Below are 12,164 nucleotides of genomic sequence, written 5' to 3'. Positions count from 1 at the left end.
CATTGTTACCAGTTATCTCTATCAGGAGCAACAAAATAGACCCCTTTGTGGGCCCCCCATAGGACCTTGCCCTCAACTTGGATCAACAACAGTAGAGAATGTTCCATCCTCCGAAGGGAGGCTGGACAACATACTCCATGCTACACCTGAGGAAGATGGGTCCTGATATTGGGGCAGCTTGGAACGTTCCTACTAATGACCACAGAATGTGAGCTCAGATCTACAGGGATGCAGAGGTCACATAGGCTCCTAAGCTGAATATGGGCCCCATATCACATCAGATTGAAGGGGTTTACAGTCAACAATATTTATAAACCTTTCCCATATTTGGGAGGTACTCTCTTTCCTGATCCAGCTTTCCAGTCCTTTTTCCAGCCATGACATCATCTCCCCAGACAATAACTTGGATCCACCTGCATATCAGATTTCAGGTGCAGGGACAAAAAAAGAAAAAAGGTAGACACAGGCCCTTTGGAATATAACTAAAATATGCCTACTATCTATTTACAAAATAGAGATCCCCCACCCCAACTCTTCATCTCTACTACTCCAGGTTTTAGATTCATGATTAGTCAACAACTTGTTTGGCTTTATATGTTAACTCTCTTTTCAGCCACCAGGTTCCAGATGCTACCATGATGCCAACCAGACTTCCCTGGACAGACAACTCCATCAATGTGTCCTGGAGCCCCACATTCCCAGACACCCACCCTACTAGAGAAAGAGAGAGGCAGGCTGGGAGTATGGATCAACTTGTTAATGCCCATGTTCAGCGGGAAAGCAATTACAGAAGCCAGACAGACCCTCTACCTTCTGCATCCCACAATGACCTTGGGTCCATACTCCCAGGGGGTTAAAGAATAGGAAAGCTATCAGGGGAGGGGATAGAATACAGAGTTTTGGTGGTGGGAATTGTGTGGAGTTGTACCCCTCTTATTCTATGGTTTTGTTAATGTCTCCTTTTTCAAACAAATTAAAAATATTAAAAACAAACAAAAAACGAAAAATAAAGTCTCTGGGTAGAGTGTGAGGGTAGACTTTCAGCTTCACTATAGGGAGAATAGGAGAAGGACATAGACTTCTTGGCAGCAGGAATGGTGTTCATATACACTCCTATTAACTTATAGTTTTACAAATCACTATTTAATCAATATGAGAGGGGGGAAATGGATTGAATGTCTCAAACTTTTTGATGCATAGACCCCAGTTCTGAGTATATATTCCTTCAGTCTAAGCACTTAAGACTTAAAATTGGCAATCAGATTGAATTGTAATAGTGGGATTAAGATGATAATTTTCTAATAATGACTTTTTCTTTGAAATATTAGATCACCTATAATCTTAGACAAGATGAACAGAAGCAACTGGTGGCATCACTTTATAAGATACAGGTATATGTAAATAGCATGGTGAGTTCTTGTATGATACAGCAAATCCTAACAATGGGATTTTCAAAGTTAACCTAATTGCTAAATATTTTGGTTAGAACAATAACTATCTACTGCCTTCTTAAGCCCTAAGACAGCAGAAACCATCCCCTTTCTCTAGAGAGCTCATATTTCTCCCAGTCCTGGAACCTCTAGGGGGCTCAGTGTCCTGCATGCTTCTCCCAATTCATACCAATTGATACTGCATCTGCTGATTCAATCCTAATCAATGCAACCAGTACCACATTTGGCATGATTCACTTCAGACTGTATCCAGAGACAGCAGGCATAGAACATCAACCCTTCAGCTGCATTACTGTTTAATTCCAATTCGGGTGGTACACTTCTTAACAAAACCTCAAAACCTAAATATAGACCAGGGCCCATGAAGTAGGACATATATCCACAAGTTGGGAGAAAATATATACCTGAAAGCAAAAGTGCACAACAGTTTGCAATGAATCAATAAATGAAGCAAGCAAGCAGAAAGACTCAAAAAGATACCGTAAAGTACCTAATGAAATAGGTTCTACTTAGACCTAGATACCCTCCTCATCTGCCTCCTATTACATGTCCCTCAATCACCCCAAAGCTAACTTTGTCAGACAAAGTAAGGACTACAAAAGCTGGATGAGGGCAAGAGACCAGCATACTTTAATGATGGCTCCTTTGTTTACTACCAGGTCACCCGACCATCCAGTGCTCTAGTCAGAGAATCCTGGGATTCCCACACAGACATGATGGGCCTAGACCTCTAACAGATCTGTCTCCACTGTCACTGGTCATTTCCATAAGTAACAACATAGTTGTAGAGTATGTTGTCCCAACATCCTTTCAGAGAATGGGGCTGTCCTAACCATTGTTGATCCTCATAGAGGGCAAGGTACTATAGGGATTTTTGTTGTTGTTGTTGTTTTTAATTTTTTTAAATTTATTTTAAAAAGGAGACATTAACAAAACCACAGGATAACCTCGGTGGGCCCTTATAGTACCTTGCCCTCTATGAGGATCAACAATGATTAGGAAAGCCCCATTCTCCAAAAGGAGGTTGGGACAACATACTCTACCACTCGAGGAAGATGGGTCCTGAAATTAGTGCTGCCTAGAATGTTCCTAGTCATGACCACAGAATGAGAGCTCAGACCTATTGGGATGCAGAGGTTATATAGGCTCCTGCAACAAAAAAAGGGCTCCAGATCAAATAGGGTTTATAGTTAATAATATTTATATACTTTCCCCATATTTGAGAGATACTCTCTTCCCTGATCCAGCTTTCTTTTTTTTATATATATTTTTTAAAATATTTACTTATTTGTTGGATAGAGACTGCCAGAAATCGAGAGGGAAGGGGGTGGTAGGAAGGGAGAGAGACCTGCAACCCTGCTTCACCACTTGCAAAGCTTTCCCCTTGCAGGTGGGTACTCAAGGCTCAAACCTGGGACCTTGCTCACTGTAACATGTGCACTCAACCAGGTGCACCACCACCCGGCCCCGATCTAGCTTTCTTTTGATATGTTCTCTTCCAAAAGCCGATCTAGCTTTCTAATCCTATTCCCAACTCTGACACCATCTCCCCAGACAATACCTTGGGTCCCTCTGCATGTTTACTATTGGGCTCAAGCAAAAACTAGTAAAGTCATAAGCCCTTTGGAAGATACCTAAAATAGACCCACTAGCTTTTTTCCAATATGGAGACCTCAAATCTCAGCTGTTATATTCTTGCCATAGGTTCCTGATTATTTAACAATTTGTTCTGCTTTATATCTCAGTCCTTTTCCAGCCACCAAGTTGCCGATGCTACGATAATATCAACCTGACTTCCCTGGGCAGATGACATCAGCAAAGTTTCCTGGAACCCAATCTCTCCAGAGCCCTGTCCCACTAGTGAAAGAGACAGGCTGGGAGTATGGATCAATCTGCCAATGCCCAACCTTCTGCACCAATTAATGATCCTAGGTCCATGCTTCCAGAGGTATAAAAAATAGGAAAGCTTTCAAAGGAAGGGATGGGATGCGGAACTCTAGTGGTGGCAATTATATGGAATTATACCTCTCTTATCCTATGGTCTTGTCAATATATCCATTTTATAAATAAATTTTTAAAAAGTAAAAGAAAACATGCAAAACATAAGGCATAAAATATGGTCTCTTTGCCCTCCTTCATCTTCTCCTTGCAAGACTGACTATGCCGTTCTGGTATCAATTAACTTTCACATTATTGGAGGAAATATTCATTCCTCTCCTTGAGGCTACACTGCATTTCTTCCTGGCTCACAATTTATCCTGAAGCTGTTGGTTATGCTTAAAATAAATCATATGTATGAATATAAACATTTTGTTTTTACTAATATAGGGCACAAATTAGTGGGGATGACCATCAGCTTCAAATACTAACTGAAAACTACCAATGATATTTCTCAGTTCGGTTTGTACACTTGAAATAATAATATCACAACATGATAATGTCAGAATCACATTTGCATAATGGTTCCTGTAAGGTACTATATGTATGTGGTATAGAAGAATGATGAAAGAAATCTATAGAAATAACTTCTCTTAGAGAAAGGCCATCCTTAAGGTCACTTATAATATTTCAAGAAATATGGTTTTAACAGCTCTACAATTGACACATACTATAAACATATAAAACACATACAATAAAACATATATATTACAACCATTGAGAATTTTAATAGTATTTAGATCAGTTGTTCTAACAAAACAAACTGTCTTTGCCCCATTTTTTGTATTCCTTTCTCCTCAGTAGTGACTGAAGAGGCAATTCCAGCATTAGGGACACAAAGGAGCAAAATTTGAGGAAGAAATGATATTGTCAAGTCAGAACTGTAATTAAGGGGAATTTTTTTTTATTTGAGGGTGTTTTAATTTAAATTTTTATTTAAGGATAAGGAACAAAATATTGATGTTTGAGGAAAGCAGGAACAACAAAGTTAAAGAGAATTTTGAAAGAAATGATCAATGCACTGTGCATTTTATCTAGAAAACTAAGTTCAGTTCTCATGGATTCATTTCTCAAAAATTTTTGAAATAATGTGACATCTTGCTTCAAAACTTACTTCCTCTGATTTCTTTGATACATATTTCATGGGCTCCTAAATGAGAATGATATGTATTAATGAGTACTGACTTCATAAAACTCCCACAGGTTTTGAAATAGTTTGAAAGACAAAAAGAAAAAATAGTTTGAAAGACAAAAAAAAAAAAAACTTCACATGTGGAATGACAACCCTTCAGCTTCATTACTCGGGTGAGACCTTTCCTTTTATAGTACACTCTAATTTCATCTCAGGTGGTTCACTTTCTAACAAAGTCCCATAACCTAGATATACACCAGTTTCTGTGAGAGAGAGCATATGTTCACACGTATCCATAAACTACTACAAAATATATACCTGAAAGCAGAAGTACACTAGAGTTTGCAGTGAGTACCTCCCTAACACTTCCTCTCCACTATTCCAAGCTTTGGGCCCATGATTGCTCAACAATTTGTTTGGCCTCGTATGTTAACTCTCTTTTCAATCACCAGGTTCCAGATGCCACCAGGATGCTGGCCAGGCTTCCCTGGATTGAAGACCCCACCAATGTGTCCTGGAGCTCAGCTTCCCCAGAGACACACCCTACTAGGGAAAGAGAGAGGTAGACTGGGAGTATGTACCGACCAGTCGACGCCCATGTTCAGCGGGGAAGCAATTAAAGAAGCCAGACCTTCTATCTTCTGCAACCCTCAATGACCATGGGTCCATGCTCCCAGAGGGATAGAGAATGGGAAAGCTATCATGGGAGGGAGTGGGTTATGGAGATTGGGTGGTGGGAATTGTGTGGAGTTGTACCCCTCCTACCTTATGGTTTTGTTAATTAATCCTTTCTTAAATAAAAATAAAAAATAGCAAAAAAATAAAAATAAAAAAAATAAAATTCTCCAAATTGTTGTAAATTTCATTTGCATATGTAAATTTCCTTGATGGAAATGTATAGAGAACTATAGCTTTGTATAAAAAGCAAGAGACTGGCATACTTTAAAGATGACTCTTTAGTCACTATCAGCAGGGGCCCTATTAGGAGATTCCTGAGATTCCCAAACAGACATGATAGGCCTAGACCTCAAATTAATCCCTCTCTCCATTGTTACCAGTCATCTCTATCAGGAACAACAAAATATACCCCATTTATGGGCCCCCCATAGGACCTTGCCCTCAACTTGGTTCAACAACTGTAGAGAATGTTCCATCCTCCAAAGGGAGGCTGGACAACACACTCTATGCTACACCTGAGGAAGATGGGTAGATATCAGGGAAACTTGGAATGTTCCTACTCATGACCACAGAATGTGAGCTCAGATCTACAGGGATGCAGTGGTCACATAGGCTCCTAAGCTGAATATGGGCCCCAGATCACATCTAATAGCTGGGGTTTACAGTCAACAATATTTATACCCTTTTCCCAGATTAGGAAGCTACTCTCTTCCCTGATCCAGCTTTCCAGTCCTTTTTCCAGCCATGACATCATCTTCCCAGATAATAGCTTGAATCCACACAGGCCCTTTGGAATATAACTAAAATATTCCTACTAGCTATCTACAAAATGGAGATCCTGCCCCACAACCCTTCATCTGCACTATTCTAGCCTTTAGGTTCATGATTGATCATCAGTTTGTTTGGCTTTGTATGCTAACTCTCTTTTCAGCCACCAGGTTCCAGATGCTACCATGATGCCAACCAGACTTCCCTGGACAGACAACTCTACCAATGTGTCCTGGAGCTCCACTTCCCCAGAGCCCCATCCCACTAGGGAAAGAAAGAGGCAGGTTGGGAGTATGGATCAACTTGTCAATGGTCATGTTCATTGGAGAAGCAATTACAGAAGCAAGACCCTCTAACCTTCTGCATCCCAGAATGACCTTGGGTCCATACTCTCAGAGAGTTAAAGAATAGGAAAGCCTTACACTTCTTTGGTCAACTTTATTCCTAGGTATTTGATTGATTTTGCTGAAACAGTAAATGGGAGTGAATTCTGGATGTCTTCTTCTTCAGATTTAGTGTTTGCATAAAGAAATGCCACTGATTTTTGTACATTGATTTTGTACCCTGATACCTTGCTATATTGCCTAATAACTTCCAATAATTTTCTACTGGATTCTTTAGGTCTTTCTATGTATACTATCATATCATCTGCAAATAGTGAGAGCTTGACTTCTTCCCTTTATCCCTTTGATTTCTTTCTCTTGCCTGATTGCTATGGCAAGAACTTCCAATACTATGTTGAAGAGTAATGGTGACAGTGGACAGCCCTGTCTAGTCCCCGATCTGAGGGGGAATGCTTTCAGCTTCTGTCCTTTGAGTATGATGTTGGCTGTTGGTTTGCTATATATTGATTCTACTATCTTGAGGAATTTCCCATATATTACCTTTTTTTGTAGGGTTTTGAGCATGAATGGGTGTTGGATTTTGTCAAAGGCTTTCTCTGCATCTATTGAGATAATCATGTGGTTTTTTGCTTTTATTGATGTGGTGAATGACATTGATTGACTTATGGATGTTGAACCAGCCTTGCATTCCTGGGATGAATCCCACTTGGTCATGATGAACAATCTTTTTGATGTGTTGCTGTATCTGGTTGGCCAAGATCTTGTTTAATATTTTGGCATCTATGTTCATCAGAGATATTGGTCTGTAGTTTTCCTTTTTTGTTCTGTCCCTATCAGCTTTTGGTATCAGGGTGATGTTGGCTTCATAAAAAGGTGGAAGGGAGTATTCCTGTTTCTTCAATCTTATGGAATAGCTTCAAAAGTATGGGTATTAACTGTTTCTCCAAGGACTCCATAACACCCAACCAAAAAGAGGTGTGTACTCCTATGTTCATAGCAGCACAATTCATAATAGCTAAAACCTCGAAGCAACCCAGGTGCCCAAGAACAGATGAGTGGCTGAGAAAGCTGTGGTATATATACACAATGGAATACTATGCAGCTATCAAAAACATTGAACCCACCTTCTCTGACCCATCTTGGATAGAGCTAGAAGGAATTATGTTAAGTGAACTAAGTCAGAAAGATAAAGATGAGTATGGGATGATCCCACTCATCAACAGAAGTTGAGTAAGAAGATCTGAAAGGGAAACTAAAAGCAGGACCTGATCAAATTGTAAGTAGGGCACCAAAGTAAAAACCCAGTGGTGAGGGGTACACATGCAGCTTCTTGGGCCATTGGGGGGTGGGAGGGAGCAGGAGGGATGGGTCACAGTCATTTGGTGGTGGGAATATGTTTATGTACACTCCTAGCAAAATGTAGACATATAAATCAGTAGTTAATTAATATGAGAGGGGGGAAATAAATTGTATGTCTCAAAGTTTCTCAAAAGACTAACTGAATCTTTTTAATATATAGGCTATGTATTTGATATGTGGACTCTCTCAAAAGCCTAGACCAAGTAGATTAGAAGCATCCAATAGCACAGCTATATACAAGATACTGGATACTGTACAGCAAACCATAACAAAGGGACTTTTCAAAGTTAACCCAATTAACAAATAATGTGATGATAATATTAACTATCGATTGTCTTTTTGAACCCTAAGACAGCAGGAACCTCACATCTCCACTATAGAGCCCCTACTTCCCCCAGTCCTGGAACCCTTGGATAGGGCCCACTTTCCCATATGCATCTCCCAATCCAAACCAAATAATATTGCATCCACCGATCACAACCTAACCAAAGCAATGATTGCCACCTCAACATGCTTCACCTCAGACTGTATCCAGAGACTTCACGTGTGGAATGACAACCCTTCAGCTTCATTACTCGGGTGAGACCTTTCCTTTTATAGTACACTCTAATTTCATCTCAGGCAGTTCACTTTCTAACAAAGTCCCATAACCTAGATATATACCAGTTTCTGTGAGAGAGAGCTTATGTGCACACGTATCCATAAACTACTGCAAAATATATACCTGAAAGCAGAAGTACACTAGAGTTTGCAGTGAGTACCTCCCTAACACTTCCTCTCCACTATTCCAAGCTTGGGATCCATGATTGCTCAACAAATTGGCTTAATTTGTTAACTCTCTTTTTAATCACCAGGTTTCAGATGCCACCAGGATGCTGGCCAGGCTTCCCTGGATTGAAGACCCCACCAATGTGTCCTGGAGCTCAGCTTTCCCAGAGACACACCTTACTAGGGAAAGAGAGAGGCAGACTGGGAGTATGGACTGACCAGTCAACGCCCATGTTCAGCGGGGAAGCAATTACAGAAGCCAGACCTTCTACCTTCTGCAACCCTCAACGACCCTGGGTCCATGCTCCCAGAGGGCTAGAGAATGGGAAAGCTATCATGGGAGGGAGCGGGTTATGGGGATTGGGTGGTGGGAATTGTGTGGAGTTGTACCCCTCCTACCTTATGTTTTTGTTCATTAATCCTTTCTTAAATAAAAAATTAAAAAAAAAAAGAATAGGAAAGCTATCAAGGGAGGGGATGGGATAAGGAGTTCTGGTGGTGGGAACTGTGTGGAGTTGTATCCTTGTTATCCTATGGTTTTGTCAATGTTTCCTTTTTATAAAGAAAAAAATAAAGCACTCTCTAGGACTGGAGAGACAGCATAATGATTATGCAAAAGACATTTATGCCTTATTCTCTGAGTTAGCAAGTTAAATCTAGTGTCATGATCAGCCAGCGATAAGCAGTGTTCTGATCTCTCTCTGTATCTCTTTCATTAAAATAAATAAAATACCTTTTAAAATAAAATAAAGTAGTCTCTGAAAAAAATCTTAGTTTCAGCATTTTTTTTTTTTGAGATTTTTGACATCTCTCTGATAGAATGTACATGACAGACTAGCTGAGGGTTTAGTTACAAAGAAAATGTAAACAGACCAAATTTTTCACTTTGTTATATCATTGACATCAGACAGAAACTTACATTTTAATGAAACACTAAGACATTTTTTTCTCATTCCAATTAAATATATGGGTATTTTTGAGATTTTGGTTTTCACATATCTAAAATAAGAACTAGATCATATCACTTTGATTCTGATATGTCCTGATATATTTCTGGATCTGTTTTGATAAAACCCTGTCTTTAAGTAAAAAGGAATTCTGTGCCACTAATGTTCGAGACATTTAATTAGATCAACTCTGTCGCCCAGTCGTTGTACTGTGTATTCTGTCCTCATTTCCCACATACCTATAAGTTATCATGTAAGCAACACTTGTGGGTATGTACCTGTAGCAGTCGTCATTCTGTATTTAAATCCTTGTTTAAATAGTAACCTCAATGCCTAGCTCTGAGTCTAATTCATCATAGGTAGTCAAATTCTGTTCAGTAAACAAATGAATGGTCATATTAATACATATGACAACCAGACTTCACTGTTTACCAAAAGCAGATTTTCCGGATGGCATATTCTTTTGTATTTGGGAAAATACATAGATAATTAATCAAGATAATATTTTACTTTCACAAATAAGAATGGGAGAGATGAAACTATTAACAAGAAAAACATATAGGCAGTTGCTACCATAATATCAACCTGACTTCCCTGGGCAGACAACCTCAGCATTCAAACCTATCTGCATAGGTAACAACAAAAACACACTCACTCACAAATGTGTACTTTTTAAAAAGCACTAACATCCACATTCTTTCTCATAGATTTCTCAATTACCTGTATTTATTCAATACCAAAGTCCTTATAAGACCTTTTATAAGATAACAAACACTAGAGATTTTTACAAGATACAATGATCAATACAACGGTTTTAGGAGTTCCGGTTAAAGGGGAGTGAGAAAAAGTATGCACAAACAGCTGAGGACTTCTGGGGAGTGTGGTCATTAAGTAGCAATAGATCAATAGATCACTCCTGGGAACAACTAAATAAAACAATTTTAAAAAACCACTCAGAATCTAACATTTCCACTGGAACTTTTGGAAAAATTCACTGAGCAACAGGTAAGGTGCAGGTATGTATGGTAAGGGGCACAGTAGGAATTTTCAAGACAAAAACAGCTTGAACCAGGAGCTATCAGTTAGCAGTGAGCAGGTTACACCATTCCATAGGCATGCATCTAGGATCTGAAAATCTAGTTGGAAACTAAAACTGTGCAGCCTGCCTAGACTATGGGAAGGAGCTGCCATAAGCCAGACAGAATACAACCTGCAACACAATAGTAAGATAATAAGAACTTATGCTATCAAAAACTACCCAAGGTAATACTAAGGACTCACCCCTCTGCCTCCACCACAATATATAAACAACATGGCCACAGAACTACCTGCTGGCTGAATGGCAGAAACCGTGCTTAACCAAAACATGGAAGAAAATACAACTGTTATAATTCACAAAGATTTGGTGAAAAAGATGTTTGAGTTTGAATTCAGAAAGCTTATTATGAAGACAATTCATGGCTCCCACCATAAAAGACAGACATAAATACAGGGCCCAGGAGTTCATTTCACCAAGAGACACAAAATACACAAAGAACAGAGATACAGGATATGAAAGACATTCTGGATAGAGTTAAGGCTTATGTAAGTTAAGGCCTAATAAGTTGAATAAATCAGCTTGAGTATAGAATATCAGATTCAGCATTATACCTTAACTCTTTTATTCAGCCACCAGCTTCCAGATGATACCATGATGCCGACCTAACTTCCTTGGGCATGGGACCTCATCATGTGTCTTGGAACCTACCTCCTCAGAGCCTGGCCCCACTAAGGAAAGAGAGATATAGGCTGGGAGTATGGATCAACCTGCTAATGCCCATGTTCAGCAGAGAAGCAATTACAGAAGTGAGACTTCCCACGTTCTGCACCCCACAATGATCCTGGGTCCATACTCCCAGAGGGATAAAGAATAATAAAGCTATCAAGGGAGCTGGATATGGAGCTCTGGGGGTGGGAACTGTGTGGAAATGTACCCCTCTTATGCTATAGTCTTGTCAATATTTCTATTTTATAAATAAATAAAAAATAATATTAGAACTAAAAGATGAAACCAGTACAATCTCTGAGTATAAAGCTGTTAGAGAAGAGTTCATGGGAAAAAATGAAGAAATTTTCTGTGAAACAGCAGACCCCATAAGAAAAAGAAAAAAAAAGAATGTGAGCATTATTGGGATATCTGAAGATGAAGAGGGGAAAGGGGCAAACAACATATGTAAATAAATCATAGAACATTTTTCCACACTTGGGCATTTTTCAAAATAGAGACATCTGAGAAGCTGAACACTCAAACTTCTGAAACCATAATGGCCCACACCACAAGTCATGGTAAAACTATCCAAAATCAAGGACATGGAAAAAATATTGAAGACTGGTAGGGGAAGGAAGAATCTGACATACAGAAGTAGAGCTAATAGACTCTAATCAGTTTTCTCATTATAAACCCTAGAAGCAAGATGAGAGGAGAATGACATATTCACAGTATTTAACGATGACTTGGCAGCGATTAACACTATCATACCAAATTATCCTCAAGTATGATGGAGAAATTAAAAGTTTATCAATTTAAAAGTTGAATTTTTTAAACAGAAACTAAAGGAATTCACCAGCACCAATCTTGCCTTGCATAAATTACTAAAAGGAATCCTACATGAAAAGCAGAAAAGGAACTCCAGCTCTAAGTGAGGTGATCAGTGTTCAGACAGAACTGGAAAAACAAGCAATAACAATAAAAGAAAAAACAAATAGGAAAGCTGAAGTCAGAATAGACAGTTATATGACC

At 39.1% G+C, this 12,164-nt stretch overlaps 1 protein-coding gene across 1 annotated transcript in view; it reads right to left on the bottom strand.

Moving 5' to 3' along the window:
* PCNX2 (pecanex 2) overlaps positions 1-12,164 on the bottom strand; it is a 345,728-nt gene that overhangs the window by 229,108 nt on the left and 104,456 nt on the right. The window lies entirely within an intron of this gene.

The sequence above is a fragment of the Erinaceus europaeus genome, chromosome 6 (genome assembly GCF_950295315.1).
Source record: "Erinaceus europaeus chromosome 6, mEriEur2.1, whole genome shotgun sequence".
NCBI lineage: Eukaryota > Metazoa > Chordata > Mammalia > Eulipotyphla > Erinaceidae > Erinaceus > Erinaceus europaeus.
Note: the sequence above shows the minus strand (reverse complement) of the source record. Positions and strands in the feature narration are given on the sequence as shown.